Source organism: Lithobates pipiens, unplaced genomic scaffold, assembly GCF_037356315.1.
Source record: "Lithobates pipiens isolate NorthernLeopardFrog02 unplaced genomic scaffold, aLitPip1_a1.2 Scaffold_1, whole genome shotgun sequence".
NCBI classification, from domain to species: domain Eukaryota; kingdom Metazoa; phylum Chordata; class Amphibia; order Anura; family Ranidae; genus Lithobates; species Lithobates pipiens.
Window position 1 is genome coordinate 6457337 of NW_027507685.1, and position 22144 is coordinate 6479480.

At 40.9% G+C, this 22144-nt stretch overlaps 1 long non-coding RNA gene across 1 annotated transcript; it reads right to left on the bottom strand.

The window, feature by feature from the left end:
• Positions 1-391: 391 nt before the first annotated feature.
• LOC143974620 (uncharacterized) lies at positions 392-21440 on the bottom strand. Its single transcript, XR_013272259.1, has 2 exons — positions 20942-21440; positions 392-3729 (listed from the first exon to the last, which is right to left on the bottom strand). It is a non-coding gene; the product is annotated as an uncharacterized LOC143974620 (long non-coding RNA).
• Between the last annotated feature and the right edge of the window lie 704 nt (positions 21441-22144).

The window sequence follows — 22144 nt, forward strand, 5'->3', positions numbered from 1 at the left end:
CACTTTCCAGGGGGCATTTGAGATTCACCACTATGCTGCAAACACATGCATTGCTTGTAGTTTCACTGTATTTGCAACACAGCCCTATTCACCTGAATGGGTTGCATTAAGCCCGCCAATTGTTACAGGGGGTATACGTTTTTCTGCAGCTTTGAATCAAAGCATTGCGGCTGCAGTGTACAATCCCCTCCAACCACTGTATTGGGTTAAGGGGGGTGGTTGGGGGGGGGGGGCTGAGTGGTTTATCAAAAGACAATGGGTGAGGCTAATGCCGCTCACAAAATGGCTGTGTGTAACAGCCCACAATGGAAAAGTACAAGCTCGGTGCATTTCTGGTAGAACTAAAGGTAGTTTTCTGTACTTGCAGGAATAAAACATAGGCAAATGCACATTTATTGCACATATATACTGGATGTTTTTTATTATTATAATTTTTTATTTTTATTTTGCCTTAACATACACTTTGAGAGTAAAATTAAGCAAGGAATAATGTTGAGTATGACACATCTAAAAAAGACCTGGTCTGCCCATTTTCCTGGCACAATAGATATTTGGCACTAGTTAAAATATCAAAATATACATTTTCCCTTTTCTGGTAACTGAATATTTAATACCATATAAAATATTCAAACGAGAATTCTACATTATTTACACGGTTTTCTGGATTTTGTACAAAAGAGCATATATTTAATTCTTTAAGCATTTGTATGAGAAATGTATGCTTATTTCTCTTATTACTATTTTCACAAGCTTGATTTTTGACCTGTCATCCAATGCAAAAGGAATCTACGGTCTTTTAATCTGTTCTTATAGATAGAAATGGAAAATTATGCAATTAATGTCATAATGTGTTGCGGTAACATGCGGTAAGAAGTGTACGTTACGGCAATGTATTGTGATGCTATTAATTTTCCATGGTACCCCATCGCATCTAAAGAATGCACCTGTACAACAGCAGAGTGCAGCACACCGCAACACAGGAAATGCAATGCAATGAAAAACATTAACCACTTGGCACCCAAGGTACGTCATATGACGTCGTGGGCTTTGTGGTGGTATATCTGAATGATGCCTGAGGCTACAGACATCATTCAGATATCAGCATTTTCAACCGGCGATTCCCTGCACAATAAGAATGATCATAGCAGCTGTTCCACTGCTTGATCGTTCTTACGGGCGGCGGGAGGGGACGCCCACCCCCCCCTCCCGCCGCTCTCCAGTGCTTCTACCGACTCACCGCTTCCATCAGTGAGTCAGACACAGGATCCGCTGGCCCCCGGATGGTATCAGAGATTTCTGACGGACCAGATGGTCCCTGGAGTCTCTATGATCGTTCGGAGGCCGGGCGCGATGTTATGACGTCACGCCCGGCCTCTGCATTCAAAATAACGGCGCCGCCTCTGCTGGGAAGCCAGGATCGTTTTTTTTTTTTATTTTAGGCTTCCCAGCCTAGAGGTGAGATGTGGGGTCTTATTGACCCCATATCTCACTGTAAATAGGTCCGATCATGCCATATTCTTATTACAAGGGATGTTTACATTCCTTGTAATAGGAATAAAAGTAATACATTTTTTTTTTTAAAGTGTCAAACTAAAAAAATAAAAGTAAAATTGACAATATAAATATTTTTTTTTTAAAGCACTCCTGTCCCCGTGAGCTCGTACGTAGAGGCGAACGCATACGTAAGTCCCACCCACATATTAAAACGGTATTCAAACCACACGTGAACTATCACCGCGAACGTTAGAGCGAGAGCAATAATTCTAGCCCTAGACCACCTCTGTAACTCAAAACATGTAACCAGTAAAAAAAAATTAAAGCGTCGCCTATGGGGATTTTTAAATACCAAAATTTGGCGCCATTTCACGAGCGTGTGCAATTTTGAAGCGTGACATGTTGGGTATCTATTTACTCGGCGTATCTTCCTCTTTCACATTATGCAAAAAAATTGGGCTAACTTTACTGTTTTTTTTTGTTTTTTTTAAAGCATGAAACAGTTTTTTTTCTTAAAAAAACGTGTTCGAAAAATAACTGCGCAAATACCGTGCGAGATAAAAAGTTGCAATGACCGCCATTGTATTCTCTAGGGTCTTTGCTAAAAAAAAAACCATATATAATGTTTGGGGGTTCTATGTAATTTTCGAGCAAAAAAATTATGAATTTTACATGTAGGAGAGAAATGTCAGAATGCATTGCAGCTCAAAGGTATCATGCTGTGATATGCCCATACTTTCAATACACATCTGTGGGTCACTTCTTGAAAACAACCACTAGAGGGAGAACTTGTTGTTCTGTATATGCAGTACAATAATGGAAATGTGGCACCACAAGCTTGGAAAATAGAATTATAAAATCAAATATACATTCTCACTTAAAATGTTCTAAAGTTTCCCTTTGAAGACTTTTTTTTTTTTTCACATTGCTCTATGAGTAGGAGCTAACTTCTCTTTTCAACATTGCCTCATAGTATGTACACGCCAATATTTGTATTTACTCTGAATGCCTGTCTTTATAACCTACGAGCATATTTACATGCCTGTGTAGAACAGCCATGCTTATTACTATTGTTGCTCTTTTTTTTTTTTTACTTTTTTTTTTTAATTTTTATTTTTTATACAATGCAGATAAAAAAGGTATCACAACAAAATACTGCAGATTCTATAGTTTACCCCCACCGATACAGTGTTTTTATGTAATAAAGACTGCATAAAAAACTTCTAAAGGCAAAAAGCTGTAGGACATCACTTTCCGCACATGATAGGAATGAGGTGGTCCATTTTGCTGGAGAGTAAGCTGTCAATATTCAAGTTTTAGTCCAAGTGTCCAATGATACTTTCCAGCTGAAGCAATCACTTTGAGTACATTCTATGTATTCAGCTCTTTTAAAACGTACTGCCCTTGAAGTCAAGAAGTACAAGGCGATTCAACTTTCTCTTGGTCTCTTTGATACTCTTCTTGAGCCCGTTCTAATTTTTTTATTTTGAGCTTCCATTTGTGGAAGCAATAAGTTAGTAGAGATGTCACCACCAAGGTAAAAATTATTGTTAGCACCACAATCAAAACAAGAGTGGAAGACAAAGCTCCCTCCAACAGTACCAGCTCCATGTCCTCGGTCACATTCTGCTTTGTGACGGCATCGCTCTCACTGGTGTATGACATTGCAGAGGGTATATCCATTGTTGGCTTCATTAGAATTAATGGGAGAGAGACACGCAATATAAGCAAGTGCAACTTTACATTTAAAGTTGAATTCTCAATTTTTTTCTTTCAAATTTCACATTTATTTGTAGGTTCTCTTTTTTGTGCATCATAACAAGAAGAATTATGATTATTCTTATTTATGTGCAAAAGGAAACTGAATATAGTTTAATATTTCATTACATGCCGGCACAACAGTTTCATCCTAAATGAAGCCGCTTTCTCTCCTTTTGTAGCAATGTGCAGTTTGTGACAAGTAACGGTTGCTGACCATTGATGACACAGCGGATCACCAATAACTTGTTTCATAATAGGTCTGTATTGGTGAAACCCATCTTTGTGAGGTTGCTACATATAATTTTTTTGTTCTTTTTCCTTATTTTCCATTTATTTTTTGTTTGAGTTTGCAAGCATATTCCTGATGGATTTGTTCTGGTATCGTTGCCAGTTGTAGAGCCATTCAGTAGATCCCAAGGCAGGAAATCCAACCCGCTGACATTAATTTCCGCTGTTTTTATTTCTAATTTAAATCTGCAAAACAAAATGTTAATCAAAATAATTTGAACATGAACATACATGAGTGTTTTTGTGTGCTAGGTCTGGAGTTTGAATCTAGAAACTTTAAAGGGACACTGTCACCCTGTCCAATCAGGGAAAAAACATGTCTCCTGATAATCCTCCTACCACTGGAAGTTATACTCACTTTCAGGCATTTACCCTGAATAAGCTCAGGTAACTGAACTTAACTGGGTTGATGGGATAACTGAACTCATCCCATCACAAGACCATGACAGTGTTCAGACGTGGTGAGGCCCAAGTACTGTCACTCAAATGGAGCAGGGTGGGGGCACAAGAGCATGAATCCTTAAGTATACTTTGTTAGAAGGAGATCTATCAGGGCGGTGTCTCTTTAACTCATGTTCATTAAAGTGCAATGACGACCCGTCCATTAGGGGTGCAGGCGCGCCGTCTTCCTCATCCATGCGCCCAGCCCCTAATCTACATGAAGGGCACCGAACGCATGGATTTCAATGGGGTTTTTTTTTTTTTTTAAGCACGTGTTTAAAAAAGGTTCTAATTGGCTTCAAAAAAGGCTGGGCTCGGGGTGCAGAGCACTGCTCCCTGAGCCCACCCAGTTGTGTGACAGTAGTGAATTATTATTCACTATTGTTTTCCTGCCTCTCCTCCCTGCCAATCAGGAAGAGGTTCCTGAGACCTGATTGACCAATTGGGTCTCAGGACCCACTTCCCGTTCAGCTGAGAGGAGAAGCAGTGGCTCCGGCTCTTCCCTCGGCAAGTTGGAGTGAGGAGCAGCATCAGCCTCCTAAGATAAGACCACTGATCTCTGCCGTCCATCTCCCGCCCGCGGCGGGGGGGGGTCAGGTTTGTTTGCCCCCCTCAAAATATTGAGCACCACCCGCCACTGTGAAAGTGTAAAGTAAAAAACAAGACATATGCTACATATTCTATGTCTTTCCTGAGAGTTTGCTAACTACTTCTTAATTAGATTTGCCTGTCATTATAGACATATCTGTTTATATCTTAGACTTTATTCTAAAATGACATAGCTCAAAAAACCAACAAACACTAAACTCAAATTTATTTTATATCAATTGATTCAAAATATCAAGTATACCATGGCTCTGTTTGTGTTAACTCTGAGGAATATCACTTGACCGTCTCTAGTCCTTAGTAAATCAAACACCTTACATTTACATAACAACAATAACATGGTTCATTGTTGCATGCTGCAAAAGGCATGGTATAGGATAAAAATAAGGCCTAGAGCAAACAATCAGAAAATCTGACAAAAAAATACGGCTTTCGAAGCCATTGCACAATAATCTGGTTGTTAGTACACAACTTTCGAGAGATGATCACAACAGTTCATCTGCCATTATCTGAAGGGACAAACACAAACATTGTTGTCCGATTTTCATTTAATCAGCATGGTTTTTCCCTGAAAAAAATCGGAAGAGCAAGACCACACGTTTGGAAACACAAGAATACATTACATCACTTCCAAATTTGTATTCTGTCATATGAGATTTTTCATAAGTTGAGTAACCTCTGCATTTTCACTATAAGACTAACATGCCACAAAAACAATCATTTGCCCAATATTCTCATTGTGTGTACAAGGCTTAAGACTTTGGGTGTGCTATAGATTGTTTTCTCTACAATTTGGTAGAAAAAAATTAACCTTATAAAACACCTGGTATTATTTTTCTGTCTAAAATCATACAGTTAAATAATGGAAATATATGCTCTAAAATGTTTAGACTGTGTCTAAAAACGACACAATTCACTAACTGGCACTACAAAAATGCTTTTTGTAGCATGAAGAAAACTGGGTTACGTTTCGATAGCAACAATGGATGTAATAGGATTCCTAGGTAAAGTCATCTTATTTTCTCATCGTTTTACATAATAATTGGCCACTAGTGACTTTGTAGTCCATGAAGATATTCCAGTTTACATTCAGTAACATCTTTTATTCATGGCAAGGTGCTAGTTTCTCATGCCTGGCAGCAAGCTTATGAGGCATTGTTTGAGCAGATTGATGTTTGCAATGCAATGCTTACCATGAATCGGTTCTGAAAGCAACAATACATGTGTGAGAAAAAAGATAATGTTTGTGGACATTATTAGAAATTTTGTCAGAAACAAACTCAAAATGATTGGTATCTAATCTTTAGGGAAGAAGGAGAAATTACCTGTTTTGGGTATTCGAGGTTGTTGGAGCACAGAGAAAACAAGCAAGACACTGTATCTATTGCTGCAAAGGCTGACTCTACAAATTAAATTTCTTCTTAAAGTGGAAGTAAACCCATCGATTTAAACAGTTAAAAAAAAAAAGGCATGCCGGGAATGCTAACTGCACATTGGCTGTGCTCTCAGCCAAACTATCAAACCATCCAATGGCTGGTGTCATAACGAATCACATGTGCAGCACCATAGTAGTTGAAGATTAAACAGAGGCAAAGATGGCAGCTTCCTTGGCTTAAAACGATTGGGGAGTTTACTTCCACTTTAATCTTTCCTACTGTCTAAAAAGCCCCAAAACTCTGCCAGCCTATTGTGTACCTGCCTCTGCATAAGTGGTATTAGGAAGAACTTTCAGAACTATTAGTAAGTTGGAACAAGATGGGGATGATGTGGTGAGCATGAGCGTACCTGCCTATGAATGCATTGTGGAGCTACGATGTGCAATAGACTGTCTCTGAGAAGTATTGTGAACTGTACATGAAGAAGGGCATACTGAAAATGGCTACTACTGTGCTCTGCAATACTTTTTCTTAAGGATTGTGCCAAACTTCATCACCCCTCATATTGATTGATTTCTCAGGCAGAGCTATAGCTTATAGCTAATTAAACCGACCATCATAAATTAAAAGAGCAAATGCTAGATTTAGGGCAAGCTATACATTGACTGTGAAGGGCACATTCTTTAAACAAATCAATTCTGCTGACAATATGAACTGCTTGGATGGAATGAATCGCTCTTCTACTTTGGCGTGACAAGTTTGGGAACTTCAGTATTTGCAATAGGATGTTAGATATGGTAGCGTAATCTTGAGTTAGGGTACCACCCCCATCAAGCAGTTGTCCTTTGTGAACTTTACTTTATCCCCATCTTCACGAGTTCCTTGTCATACTACCCCTGTTGTGATTAAAGGAGAAAATGGTGATATCTCCTCCAAACTCCCAAAGAAGACAAGAGATTAGACAGAGTTCAAAGACAATATGTTATCCTCTAGAGATGGAGTTGTACATCTCAAACTTTTTCAATTAAATATAATTATATCCAGCTAATGATTTGTAATTTGGGTATACCTCTTCCCTGCTGTGCTTCTGCAGGGTAACAACACCTTTCTGTCACTCTACATGAACCTGTCTTGTAGTCTAATCCCTATATAGACCTGTCTTGTAGTCCAATCCCTATATGGATCTGTCCTGTAGTCCAATCCAATTACTTACTTTTATCCTCATGGGTCTTCCCAATGTTTGTAATCTTAAAACCTGCCTCCCTGGCAAGCTGTAAGAACTACCTGTTTCAAAATAATATGCTATCGTATGCCTAAATGATTCTGCTAACATGGAAATGTCTACCCTCCACCCACCCCAGAATGGAAGAAAGTTGTCAACACAAACTCCTGTTCTGTAAACTTCCTGTACTTTTTGGTTCTTTGGGTCCCGGGCGGCTAGGGCAACAGAGGGCTTCTTGCTTTCAGGGCTATTGGACCGGGTGGCCAAAGCTCAGGAGCACTTGATAAACACTGGAGTGAAATTGGTATGCTGAGGGTTTTTCGCAGTGGGCAAATTTGGGGGAGAGGAAAAGTTAAGTCTGGTGTGTGCAATCTGTCAGAAGTAAGAGCATGGATCCGATGTGAACAATGTGGGAACCTTTGTTGGAGCTGACACTTATCAGCTTGCCGATTGCTACATACACAGTGGACTGGAGTACGGATTACTGTACTGAAGTACCGGAGTCATCTCAGCAGGTCAGGCTATGGAATGAAGTATACTATGATATTCAGGCAGCACTACAACGGTGGAGCAGTGGGGAGCAAAGCTGTTTTCAGGGCCAGGACTAAAAACTAGTCTATGCTTCTGGCCGCTGATATGAACCAATGGTGAGAGAATTGGAGCGACCTATACCCACCTGTGTTACAGGAGGAGTGTCAGAGAGACCTGTAGCTGGTGTGGTTCCTGTGTCCTGTGCTACCACGGAGAACAGAGTACAGGGAATGTATCCAAGTGGGACACATTAGAGGGGTCAACATCAGAGAGGTCACTGGGGGACAGAGCAGTAGGGCATGAAACAACACACCCCTTACCCCGAGTTTGGCAGAAAGAGAACATATTCCACAATTGCTGGTGTGCCAGGTGCTTACAGTTTAGTGAGGAATATCTGGAGTGTCGGGTGGATATGCCCCCCCTCCCCCTGCACTTCTGCATGAGCCACAGCTCAGGATGAGGCTCACAGCGAGTTAATAAAAAGGACTGAAAATCCTTATATCTTGCCAGGCAGAGGAAATGTGGATGATCTGTTCAGGTTCTCCCAACTACAGCGAATAGTTCAATGATAAGTAGCATTGGAGTGGGTATGAGTATTCATACATTCAATGGATATCAAGCAGAAATGCCAGGACTGGCGTAATGAGGAAGTGTGGGAATATCTACGTGTTCCCAATCCTTGCAGAAATCAAGACTACCCTGTCTTTAGGAAGAAGTTTATTTTCAGAGACAAAATGACGATTAATAAGGCAGGCCAGAAAGATCAATTTTGTCTATTATTAATTGATGGCCTGACGGAAGGATGATACAGGTCCTTGACCTGGAGTATTACCGTTGGTCCCCCTACATAAACATTCTTCACTGCCATTCTGCTACAGCCAAAAAGAGAGCTCTTTGTTACAGTCTGCTGATGGTGGGGATGTTGTGCTGGAAGCAGGACTGGTTGTTTCATTCAAAGGTAGTGTCCTCCATATTTTGCTCTAAATAAGCAACTTCACTGTGCAAGGAGGGGGGCAGGGTGTTGTGTTTACACACATTAGTGTAAGCCTTATGCCGTGAACACACAACTGGACTTTCCAGCAGACTAGGTCTGATGATGGTCTTCCCGATGGAGTTTCTGCGGAGTCCCAATGGACTTTCCGAACAAACGGACTTGGCCACACACGAACGGACTAAGTCAGTTCATTTTGAGCGTGTTGTACAATTTGGTTTTGTGTTTTGCTTAGGCCTACTAGGGGTGTAATGATATTTGACCACTTGGTGGCCCTGCAAAAGAAAAAAAATGCATATATAATTCATGGACTCTTTTCAAGTTGATGAGGACTATTACATTTGTTGGAGGGTTCTCTCTGAGAAGATAATGCTTCAACCTTGTCTTGTAATGTCTAGGATGTTAGTAACTTCGCTTTTTTCGTTTGCTTTTTTTTAGGAGTACAACTTATGCCGCATACACACGACTAGACTTTCCGGCAGACTAGGTCCGACGGAATCAGTCAGTCGGACAATCTGATCATGTGTAGGCTAATCCGATAGTTTTTTTATTTAAAAAAAATCAGACGGACCTAGAAAAAGAACATGTTTCAAATCTGTCCGACGGACTCAATTCCTATCGAGAAAACCGTTCGTCTGTATGCTGGTCCGACGGACCAAATACGATACAAGGGAAGCTATTGGCTACTGGCTATTGAACTTCCTTTTTTTTTTGTCCCGTTTTACATCATCATGTTCAAAATGAACAGACTTAGTCCGTTCATGTGTGGCCAAGTCCGTTCGTTCGGAAAGTCAGTCGGGAAGACCATCGGACCTAGTCTGCTGGAAAGTTCGGTCGTGTGTACGTGGCATAAGGCTAACGCTTTGATTTTCTACCTCAGAACCATTTGTGATTAGCCAGGGGTGGGGTTCTACTAAATTAGGCTGTATGTTTATATCAGTTTATGCTGTAAGGGTTCTCTCACCTGATTGAGTACTGCTATGACCTACTGTCAGTCTACCACTATGTTGTATATTGTTGCAATTAAAATTTGCACTTAAGTTAATACCTTTTTACTATGTGGAATGCCACATACAAAGTCTGTTATGCAACTCATAACTTGCAATTCTGTTTCCTGTTTGCACTGAAGAAATAGATGAGAAAGGAAGGGGTTGGCTTATAACTCCTATGGTCTAAATATATGAAAATCAAAGATAATTGTTGAGCCAGGAGAGCGTGGGACTTGCAATAGAAGCTTATTCCTTAAAGGAGAATATTCTGTAATTACCTGCGTGCAGTGCATACGCACTGTAAAATGTGAGTGGATGTTTTATTGTGTACGTTTTAAAGAAAAAAAATTTACACTATAGAGGCTTTTCCTTTTTATCCTATGGACCTTATGGTTTGAACTTATTAGCAGAGGAGTGGAGGCAGCCTTGGGTGTTTTTTCACCCCTAGGGGGTAATGGAAATCTGGTGAGTTTCCCAGAGATGGGTCATGCAGAGTGTGGAGCACAGAGAGCAACAACAGTGTTTGTTGGATGAAGTTGCACAGCACAGAGCATTTTTAGTTGTGGAGTATTGAATATTTTTCAAGCATGGACACTTTATTAAGCATGGATACTTTAAAATATTGTATTGCTGTCATGATTCATGGTTTTAAAATATATAGAGCTGTACATGTATGATTATATTGTGTTTAGACACTTGTTTGTGTTAAGATACAGCAGCTGATTATTGTGTGGGTGTATTTGGGATAGGTTACCAGCTCTGTAGTCCTTTCTTATTCAAGAGCAATGTTCCTGTTTGCAGCCCATGAGGACAGGGCCAATTTTTTGGAGGGGGTTGGGTGGCTGTAGCACCCTTCTAGTTAAGCTCCTAGGCAAATTTAGATTTAGGCTCCTTCTGGAGGAGCAATGATTGTTTAGTTTTGATTGCTCAGTGCTGCAATGGTTGGGTGTTTGATTGCTTCCCCCTACCTCCTAGAAGAAATTTCTAGAGTTTAGGGAGGGAGAATTAAAATGACTGGCTGGAATATTGAGCAGGGCCCTGCCAATCCCTGGGGAGTTGTGCGAAGGTGGTGGCTGGGAGAACTGTTAAATAGTGTTAAGTCCAGAGGAGACTGTCTCTTCTCCCATGGAGGGAAGGGATTGCTGAGCTGAGGAGGACAGTGCCTGCTTCCCTCTGGAGTCCTGGAACTGGACATTGGATTGTTCCAAAGGTGACTGCACCCATGGACAGACCCTGAACCAGGTCTCTGTGAGTAAAGCCTCCCTTCACTGCTGCACTTTAAAGCTACTTCATGGTCCTCAGCTGCTAGCTATACCTGTTCTACATTCTACTTCTCCCTTCACAGCTGTGGGCCATGAGGTAGAACGTATCAAAAAGAGGGAATAGCCTGTTCAGTATTCATGTTCATGTAAGGAGCTGTCATCCTCGAACTGCTATTTGTCAACCGTTTTGGAGTATCTCATTTCACCTCTAAGCCCCTCCCAAATTTATACCAGCAAATTAACCACAAAAAGACAAAGCCCTGTACTGTTCAGTGAATATGAGTGAATGAACCGTTGCTGTGTGCCTAGATGCTTCTGTGCGGTATTGGAAAGAACCAGTAAATTCCAGCGGCTCCTTAGGGGGTAGCACTCTAGGTGATTACCAGGTATGGTGTTAGAGAAGTGCTGACACTGATGCAAGCAATGCAACTAGGAATACCACATGCTGCAGCTGCTGCCCTGCTGTCAAGACTCCTTTTCGGGAAATGTTGCAAAGGTGGAAGTAGAAGTGAGTCAACATTTCTTGAATGAGGCAAAAAGCTCGCCTTGGAGAGAAGGTTGGCCTGCTGTTTAGTAGACATCCCAGGTGTAACTACGATTATGATAAAAATAAAGAGTCCAGTATGGGTGGGAAATGAAGCAATGTGGGGCTGAGGCTCAAAAAAAAGCTAGCAGACATTGCAAGCTTTATTCTTGCCTGTGTAGAGAGGTAACAGAATACCCTCAAAATAAAGGTTGACGTATGGGTGGTCACCTTTTTTTAAGGTGAGGGTAAGAATTAATAGTTTGTTTTATGGGTCTGCTTAGGATTTAGGCAGGGTAAGATTAAATATTTGGAGCAGTTAGAAAAGGTTTCTGATTTTTACATTTTTCTCAGCAATGAAAGCCAAGAGCGAAAGGTCACTGGTACTTGCCGGCAACATTAAAAATGAATGTACTGACTATAGACAGAGAATTCACCAGCACATCCACTGATTTGCATAAATGCTGACCTTATTATCCACAGGTAGAGAAGCCCATAACATTGACATTTTAAGACTTTCACTGATCAAACAGCCACAAAATCACTTCTGTGGATGAGGTCCATTTCTATCCCCTACAGCTTTGTCACTCTATTGCCGCTTCCATCTCTGCCAGAGCTAGCAATACCAGCACTGCCAAGGGCAATCACCAGACTTAAAAAATAGCTTTTTTTTTCTAGCTGCTGTGCTACACAAAGTAGTCAAAATGATCCCCTGATTTACCCATTTGTACTAGATATCCACATCCACCTGATCTCCGTGGCCCTTTCTGATGTTCTGGTGCTCGCTTATCCACCAATAAGGGTTTTCTTATAAAGAATATTCATTGTGGTATGAGGTGTTATCCCAAAACATACAAATATTTTTTTCTGAAAACATGAAGGGTCCAAGACAGCTATTCTCAACCAAGGTTCAATGGAGCCCAAGCGTTCCTCCAGAAGTTGCTAGGAGTTGCTTTAGCTGTAGCTGATTGACCTCCTATAAGATGGTCCCTCCATAGATCCAACACAACTTGGCAAACCCAGTAGCATGACACCAATGATTTTTTTTAAGTGGTCTATAAGTCCGACCAACACTGTGCAGGTTGTGTTCTTCCTACACCAATGAAAGTGGAATTTTTCCCATTGACGCCCGATAAACTGGTTTTAGTAAGGGTACACTGAGACCTAAAAATTATTTTAGGGGTTCCTCTGGGGTACATTTGTTTAAAAGGGCTGGTCTAAGATTTGTCAGAAGTTAAAATAAATTAACCTGGATTGCTGAGAAATTTGCTTGGGCCCGAAACAATGATGACTTTTCCTTTGTTCACCTGAGTTCCTGCAAGCTTTACCTTAAAGTAGTTTTAAACTTGAGGCATGAAATATGAAAAAAAAAGCATCTATCTATACTGTGTATTTGTCTCTCTCCAAAGCACTGGGTGTCATTTCTCTCTCTCTCTGCCTGGTTCCCCTTGTTATCAGCATTACAGTTTTGGCAGCTTTCCCCGATACCAAGAGTTGGTGATGGGGGAGGGAGTTGCAGCACAGCCTGTGACTGTTAACCACAGCGGTGATTGTACTCTGTACTGTGTGAAGAGACGTGTGTCCCTTCCCTCCAATCAGGGCTCAGAGCTGTCGGCTGTGTAAAAACTTCATATCCTCACCCCCTGCTCCTAGAACTAAAGAAAATACTTTCTTTAGTTACAAAACCTTCAGAACAAAACCTTTCAGAACCATCGACAAGAGAAATGGCTGCAGATGCACAGCTACAACTTACATAGGAGGATTTGTTTCATCTCTGTGGATCATCTAATGATAGTCACTTTACTTGGTACATGCGAGGGTTTACAGTACTGTTCCCAACGAAAGCGTACACTTTATTTTATAGCATAGCCCTTTATAAAACAGAGAGTCCCCTATACAACACCTATAAAATAGGTAACTTACACAATTGAAATGAAAAGAAAGCAACACTTTTTAACAGACTTTCCCTTTTAATATGTTGTTCTAAATACCTTTCCAGAGGTGCATTCGGGACACAAAATGGCAGACTAACTCAATTATAGGTCGATTTTCTCTGATATTTCACAAAAATATTACCCCAGAAAAGTGAAAATATGGTAATCAAAGTAGAAATCTTCAACCCCATGATTAAGTCACGTGAATGACGAAACATGTCGGGGCGTGGCTACTAGGTAACTGAGAGTGAGAGGAACCATCGGACGGCTCATGTCTATCTTCACCATGGTGCTGGCGAGGCCAAGGAATGGTGAGAGATTTAAAGAGTGTGTCTCGCATACCCTGGGTCCGCTAAAAATCACCAATGCTTTGGCAATCAGCTGTGTTAAAGTGTGCTGTGGCTTGACTTATTTGGCGTGGTTACAAGTTTTTAAATGTGAGTGTAACTTACGAGGATCTTCTTGTGTGTGATTAAAAGTTTTTTTTACGGTATCAAGCTATGGGAGCGTTTCCTTTTTTTCTATTTCATGAGAGCACTGTCTATGAAAGTGTCAATTGGGTCAGCTTTTCTCCCGCTGAAGTGAAGGATTGTATGCCTGTCATCCACATCCTTGCAAAAAGGGTTTGGAAAGCGCTTTTCTGCCAAACACGTTGAGTGTGAGGCTGATTTATTCGGTGAGTTAATTCACATAAGGAGGAGAGGAATCACATTTCACAGCGGTGAGGTGAAGGAAAGGCGGTTTGAGAGAAAAAAAAAACACTGATCAATATTGCTTGTTAAAGTGAAATATGTTTTGGAGACTCACAGACTTTTGCAACATTATATGAACACTGCAAATGCTCTGCAATACTCCCTGAGGAGTGTTTAAATGTATAGTGTGAACTATCACTTATTCACTGGGTTATTTATTTTTATTTAATGTTTATTTACTATTAATAATTTTTTATTTTTTTATTTATGTATACAATTTTTTTTGAGCTATATTTGATGCACCTTGTAGTATAATATTTAGTGGTGTAACAGTCACTTGGTTTAGCGCCACGTGTTTCAATTATTTATAATAGAAATCTTCTAAGGTGACAAAATGAATGCATCATCATTAGAACAGATTTGAAGATAGTCTCTTGTCACTCCTTTCTGTTTTTTAGTGCTGTGCAATGTAATGGGCACATGATTCAATGATAACTAAAAGTGTAACTTATGTCGCGTACACACGAGGGAATTGTCCGGCGTACTTAGTCCGGCAAACAATCCGGCGGATAGTCCGGCGGACTTTCTACCGAACTGACTTGGCCACACACGGACACACAGAAAGTCCGGCGTTTGCTAGCGCGATGACGTACAGCACGTACGACGGGACTAGAAAAAGGAAGTTCAATAGCCAGTAGCCAATAGCTTCCTTTTTCATACTTGCTTCTGAGCATGCGTCATTCTTAGTCTGCCGGACTAGCATACTCACGAACGTATTGTCCGCTGAAACCCAAGTCCGGCGGAAAGATTGGAGTGCAAAACTACTTTCTAAGTCCGCCGGACTTCACGCTGGAAAAGTCAGCTGAAGCCCACACACGATCGAATTGTCCGCTGAAATGCGTTTCGGCGGACTAAGTACGCCGGACAATTCGCTCGTGTGTATGCAGCATTACTGAAAATATGCTTTACTATTTCCTAAAAATATTTTCACCTAATGAATATTAGTTTGGACTATACTTTGCTTTCCTTTAATTCCATATATATAATGGTAGCCAAAGGTTTTTGAACATGCCATCTGACTAGAAAAGATTGCAGAATATAGGGCTGATATGGGCCTTAGTTGGCCTAACACAGGCATATTATTCATCAATGCAACATGATATCTGCCCTGTTTCAACATGACTGGAAAACCTGCCATACAGTTTAATATCTGTGCCTTAAAAGGAATGAATTGGAAAATCTGATTGTGCTGACAGCGCCCGCAGGGACGCACAGTTGGCGCCCATCACTTTACATAATTACAAGTAGTTTGTTCCAGCTTCAGAGGTTCCTCCCATTTAGGAAGCAGGTATGGTCTGCTATGAGTGAGGAGAGAAGAGTGAAGGAAACATGACGTAATACTCGGTCCTTGAGAGGGGATATGCAGGCATCATTCAGTTATCATCTTTTACAGCAGGAAATTCTGTGCACCATAAGAACAATCATGGCGGCAGTTCAGCTGCTTGATCGTTCTTACAGGTGACTGAAGTTGCAACGACTGACATTTTATTCCCCAGGGTCTCTGCTAAACAAAACATATAATGTCTGGGGGTTCTGAGCAATTTTCTAGCAAAAGAAAATTATGATTTTTACATGTAGGAGAGGAGTGCCAGAATAGGCCCGGGATGGAAGTGGTATAAAGGGGATACCATTTAGACCCTCTGTGTGTGTTCATTTGGTCCTTAGGTTGGTTATTGATTTCAGTGATTATTTAGAGTGGTTGTGAAGACAGAAGTTTTTTTACCTTACTGCATTTTATGCAGTAAGATAAACAACCTTCTGCATGCAGCTTCCCCACAGCCCTGCCCCCCCCCCCCCCCCCAATACATACCTGAGCCCAAACTCGATGCAACAATGTGCATGAGAGCTGAGGCTCTCTCGGATCTCTTGCTCCTGATTGGCTCCTGATTTGGCTCAAATACAGCAGCAGGGGCTATTAGCTCCTGCTGCTGTCAATCAAAGTCAGTGAGAAGGGAGAAGGTCACGCTCTGTCTCTTATGGATATACAGAATGGTGCATGCACGAGTGCCCACATGGCAATAACATAACATACTATTACTTTAATACAATAACGTTTTGCAAAATCTGAAGAAGTGGGGTATTTGTCACTCATGAGGCGAGTTGTGTTAAGGTCCCCTACAGGTTATTTAGTTGTAAGGAGTAACATCGACAAGCTGCGAAACAGATTTGTGTTCTTATATTCTGGGATACAGTAAATTTGTTGTGCTGAACTATGTTATGCCAACATTTTAATTATTTTTGTATGAATTAAATAAATGACATTTTTATAGTGTTATGTGTTATGTGTACATCACATTTTAGGCACCTTTTTAAAGCCAAATACAAACATGTATTACATTGAAGCTTACCAACCCTTACATGTGTGATGCCTGTGTTGGTTTCCTTTTATAGGCTTTCTTTCTTCTATTTTCATCTGGTAATTCAGCCAGCAAGCCTGTTATTTTTCACAGCACACATTCTTTAGCACAATGTATCAGTTTACATGAATGAGACAAACCACTTAACACTGGCAGGGGTAATTAAAATGATCGGCTTTTATACATTTACCCCCCCCCCCCCCCAAAACAAAAACCTATTTGTTGTAACTAATTCTAAAGCGTGAGCTGGAGTTTGGCTTAAGTTAGTTAGTGGCTCTAAATCTGCTAATACATTTAACTCTCTCCTTCCCCCAGACTGACAATGCTGCTGCCTGCTGTGCCTCCTATACTCATTCCTCCAGAGTTGTGTCTTACTAATACAGATGGTGTGTTACTGTGATCACCAACTGAAAACTGGAAAAAAGCCAAAGAGAAGAAAACATATGCAGCCACCACATCTGATGAATGGTAAGCTGCAATATTGTACATTTTTTGTTTTGGGTTTATTCCCACTTTATATCTTGGAAAGTCTGTTGTTAACAGCATGAATTTAAAGGAGTTGTAAAGTGTCAAGGTTTTTCACCTTAATGCATTCTATGCATTAGGGTGAAAAACCTTCTGTGATATAGGACCCCCCAGAGTGCCCCCCCCTTTTCTTACCTGAACCCGATCGTTCCAGTGAGGAGCATGAGCCCAGCAGCTCCAGTGGCTGTCTCGGGTTCATATTGGATAGATTGATAGCAGCAAGAGCCATGTGCTCCCACTCCTGTCAATCAAATCCAGTGACATGGGAGGAGGGGTCGGGGCTGAGTCCTGCTGTCTGTGTTAATGGACACAGCAGCAGAACTCAGGATCGCACCCGCATGGGTGCCCCATGGAAAGCGGCTCTCCGTTGGGGCACTCGAAGAAAAGGAGGGGCCAGGAGAGCCACTGGGGATACCAGAAAAGGAGGATTGGGGTTGCTCTGTGAAAAACCCTTGCACAGAGCAGGTAAGTATAACATTTTTTTGTTATTTTAAGAAAAAAAATGAACCTTTTACAATGACTTTAACTGAGGATCTGCTTTCAGCTCAGGACAAGGTCAGCTTGTAGCCAAAGCAGAGGTTAAGTGTTAAAGGGGTTGTAAACCCTTACAAACCACTTTGTGCTATAGGTAAGCCTATAATAAGGTAATAGGTAGCTACCCTGGATATCCCCTGTATTTGTATGTGCCAACATCATTGGCACATGCACACTAACACACAAACTGAAGCAATGGCACGTATGTGCCGTTGCTTCAGTGAGTGTGCCATTAACCCGCGCCTGCACGGTAGTGATGTCATCGTGGCTTCGGCCAGTCACAGTGCCGGAGCTGCAATACCCGAAAGTTACCCCTGGGAGTGATGTCGGCCACCAGAGCGGTGTACTGGCAGCGAGGGCTTCGATCTCAGGTGAGTATTACATAATGAACTAGTAGGCTATGCCTACTAGCTTGCTATGCCTTTGTCTTGCAGGTGTGTTTTTTGATTTTATTTTTTTAAACTAGATTTACAACCACTTTAAGCTTAGTGTTAAAGAACAAGTTAGGGTAAGGTGTTAAAGGTTCATTGGAACCAACATAATGACCCTAGTGAATTTGTGAATTTTCATTTAGTGCATGAGGTGAAACAACATGAACATTGACTTCACAAAGTCGCCTAGTTTAGTCAATGAGATGCTGATCTAACTTGTCATGTGCAAGCAAAAATCATTTTATATATATATATATATATATATATATATATATATATATATATATATATAATATATCTTTTTTTTTTTTTCTTTTTTTATTGGGTATTCTTTGCAAACTGAATTTTACATTTGCCTCACCAAGTGAAAATTCTCTACTCTTTTAGTAATTCAACCCCATTGACAACTCTACTTTGATATATTTGGCACACAATAACCTTAGGAGTCACCTAAACTACATATTCAATTCTCTTAGATATTTAGATTATATGAGCAATTTAATTCTATAGATAATATTTAATAAGACAAAAAAAAAAAAACTCAGCCTGTTTGCAACTAATGAGAATTCATCTTTAACGTATTTGACCTTAGTAATCCAACATCTAGTTGGTTGCTATGGAATACTGTATTTTTCAAATCATCATTAAGTAAGTTGGAGTGCTTTATGTGCTATTTATACTCTACCCGGCTTGAACTGCAGTTTCTTCTCCATAATGCACCTAACAATTGTGCACTCCAGTTACACTAATGACAAACAGTGGCTCTTATCTTTGTACAGTTATAAAACTGTAGTTAATTATCTGTTTTCCCTTAAATCCTCTCCTGACTTATCAGAGCAAAGTATTAATTAGAACGTGATTACAGCTCAGTCCTTTATTCTAAAGAAGGAAATGTCAGAGCCAGCCAGGGCATGTCATGCTATGTGCCATCAGTGTGATCCTGGAAGTAGCAGGTGATTTCTCACTCTTGGAAGAACTGAGAATATTTATTTTTAGCATCCAGTCATTTTATTTCATATTCTGTTTGCCTTTTATAGTACGGCATTCCGATTACTGTGATTTGGATGCATGTTGTGGAAACCAGACTGTAAAATAAAACAAAAGGAAACCAAAATAAAGGCATAAATGTATTACCGGAGCACTATCTGATCTCATATATATATATATATATATATATATATATATATATATATATAAAATGTATACCTTTTTGTATGTTTATTTTAAGAGGTTAAGCAATAGTAACCATGTTTGCAGCAGCAGTACAAAGGGAATATGCAGGTAGTAGTGTAATGTAGTTTATTAAGAATATTTCAAAGTAATTAGTCTCTAGGAAGCGTTCTGTCCAGCATGCCCAGTGACAATGTCAGTTATGTTCTGTAAGGGACATTATTTACAAATCTTCGTTTCTATTGTGTTCAATGAAATCAATTCCATAACCTCACTATACATTCCAGATAACCAGCCCATTTATAATTCTTGTGGGGAGGGGGTGCTTCCTGCAATACACCAATACTAAAAAGGTAATATAATGTATTAATGGATAAATATATATAAAAAATAAAATAAAAAAATACAGCCATGTGTTATCTTTCCTTTGTGTTAGCGTGCTGCACATCGATCCCTGTGTAGAGTGCTAGTCTTCTCCCAGATATACAATACCAAGCAATCCCTCACCCTTCATTCCTGAGAACTTTAACAGCATTCAGCTTAGCAGGCTAGTGGATGTGTCCCTATATGTGGATGTGTTCTTATCTGTGGATGTGTCCCTATATGTGGATGTGTTCTTATCTGTGGATGTGTCCCTATATGTGGATGTGTCCCTATATGTGGATGTGTCCCTATCTGTGGATGTGTCCTTATCTGGGGATGTGTCCTTATCTGTGGATGTGTCCCTATCTGTGGATGTGTCCCTATCTGTAGTTGTATTCCTATCTGTGGATGTGTCCCTATCTGTGGATGTGTCCCTATCTGTGGATGTGTCCCTATCTGTGGATGTATTCCTATCTGTGGATGTATCCCTATCTGTGGATGTGTCCCTATCTGTGGATGTGTCCCTATCTGTGGATGTGTCCCTATCTGTGGATGTGTCCCTATCTGTAGTTGTATTCCTATCTGTGGATGTGTCCCTATCTGTGGATGTATTCCTATCTGTGGATGTATTCCTTTCTGTGGATGTGTCCCTATCTGTGGATGTGTCCCTATCTGTGGATGTGTCCCTATCTGTAGTTGTATTCCTATCTGTGGATGTGTCCCTATCTGTGGATGTGTCCCTATCTGTGGATGTGTCCCTATCTGTGGATGTATTCCTATCTGTGGATGTGTCCCTATCTGTGGATGTGTCCCTATCTGTGGATGTGTCCCTATCTGTGGATGTGTCCCTATCTGTGGATGTATTCCTATCTGTGGATGTGTCCCTATCTGTAGTTGTATTCCTATCTGTGGATGTGTCCCTATCTGTGGATGTGTTCCTATGTGTCTTAATTTGTTCACATCTTAGATCCAGTGTCATTTACTCTTGCCCTGTGCACAGGCTGTGGGTCTTCCAGTTTTCAGTCTCATTCATATATATATATATATATATATATATATATATTTAAAATGATATCTGATTTTAGTTATTCCAGTGTTCTGTACTGAACCCAGGTCGTCTGCTGCATTGTATCTGCAGGATGTTCTTTCATGCAGATGGATTTGGGACAGGGATGGGACAGGGATGGGACAGGGATGGGATAGGGATGGGATAGGGATGGAAGAGGGCAGAGAAAAGCACTGTGTCCAATCTGTGTCAGATAAATCCTGATCTAAACTAGCCTCTGGTATTTCTATTAATGACAATGATTCCAGGAGAGAAGTGCAATCCCTAGTTACCAGTGTCCATTGTACAGTAAACAGCAATACACACAAGATCACGATGCTCTTACCTGTGTTATCCTGTGCTGTAGCAATGCAGGTTTCCCCCCAGAAAAGGAATTGCAAGAAGGAATGTCCGTGCTGCCTGTGCCCCTGGAAAGTTTTGCTGCAGACTGGAAGAGATCCACAATCCAGGCAGCCTCACATATCCAGGCTGATGTATGTTGAACTTTATTTGGGAAGGGCTGGATCACATGGAGCTGGGAGGGACGATGGCACAGCACAGTCAGGTCAGCCCCAGCAGCATGCAGCATGTACAGATTGCTGGGAGACAATGCTGGGCTGTAGCTGGGAACGACGATCTGCCTGATCTGCCTTCAGCTCGCAATGTCAGATCTCCATCACCGGGCGGAGAGTCAGAGCGGAACATCGGGACCCCCTATAGTGCTGGATGGGATGGGGGGCTCTGATATCTGACATTACTGAACGAATCAGACTTAATGGTGCCCGAGGGTGTACAGCCAGATGTCCCCCCCCCAGTCAGGGAAATGACATGGTGCATTCCTACGCTAGGACTGCTGAAGCAGCAATGCAAACTAATTAAGAGGACTTTAAGAACTGTCACTCACAATGACATCACAGGTCCCCGAGCAGGCAGGGACTGTCTCATTACATTACTGAAGGCTTCCATAGATGACATGCTAATGAGAATCTATCAGGGACCGGCCTGTGCTCCGGGGAGCTGTCCCTGGTGCTGAATGTGGCCTCCCTAACTCATCACTGGGAGACTTTACATTATTATTTCCATCCAGGGTTCAAGTGTTACTAAACCCAGGACCCTGCATTCACTATATCTCCCAGGACCCTGCATTCACTATATCTCCCAGGACCCTGCATTCACTATATCTCCCAGGACCCTGCATTCACTATATCTCCCAGGACCCTGCATTCACTATATCTCCCAGGACCCTGCATTCACTATATCTCCCAGGACCCTGCATTCACTATATATGCTCTCCCACAGAACATAGAAAAATGCAATTATAATAGTAAATATAAACTGCTAAATACCTTTTCTCATCTTCAGTATATAGCAGTCTTGTGACTTCTATCAGCGTCTGGCTAAATATATCAAACAGATGGTACAGCGCTCTAACTAAATTAAAATAATTACTAACGTATTAAAATTAATGTTAATTAAAAGTCCAAAATAGCTTATATGTCAAAAAATCCACGTGAGGAATCTTCAGTGGTATACAGTCAGATCATGCATA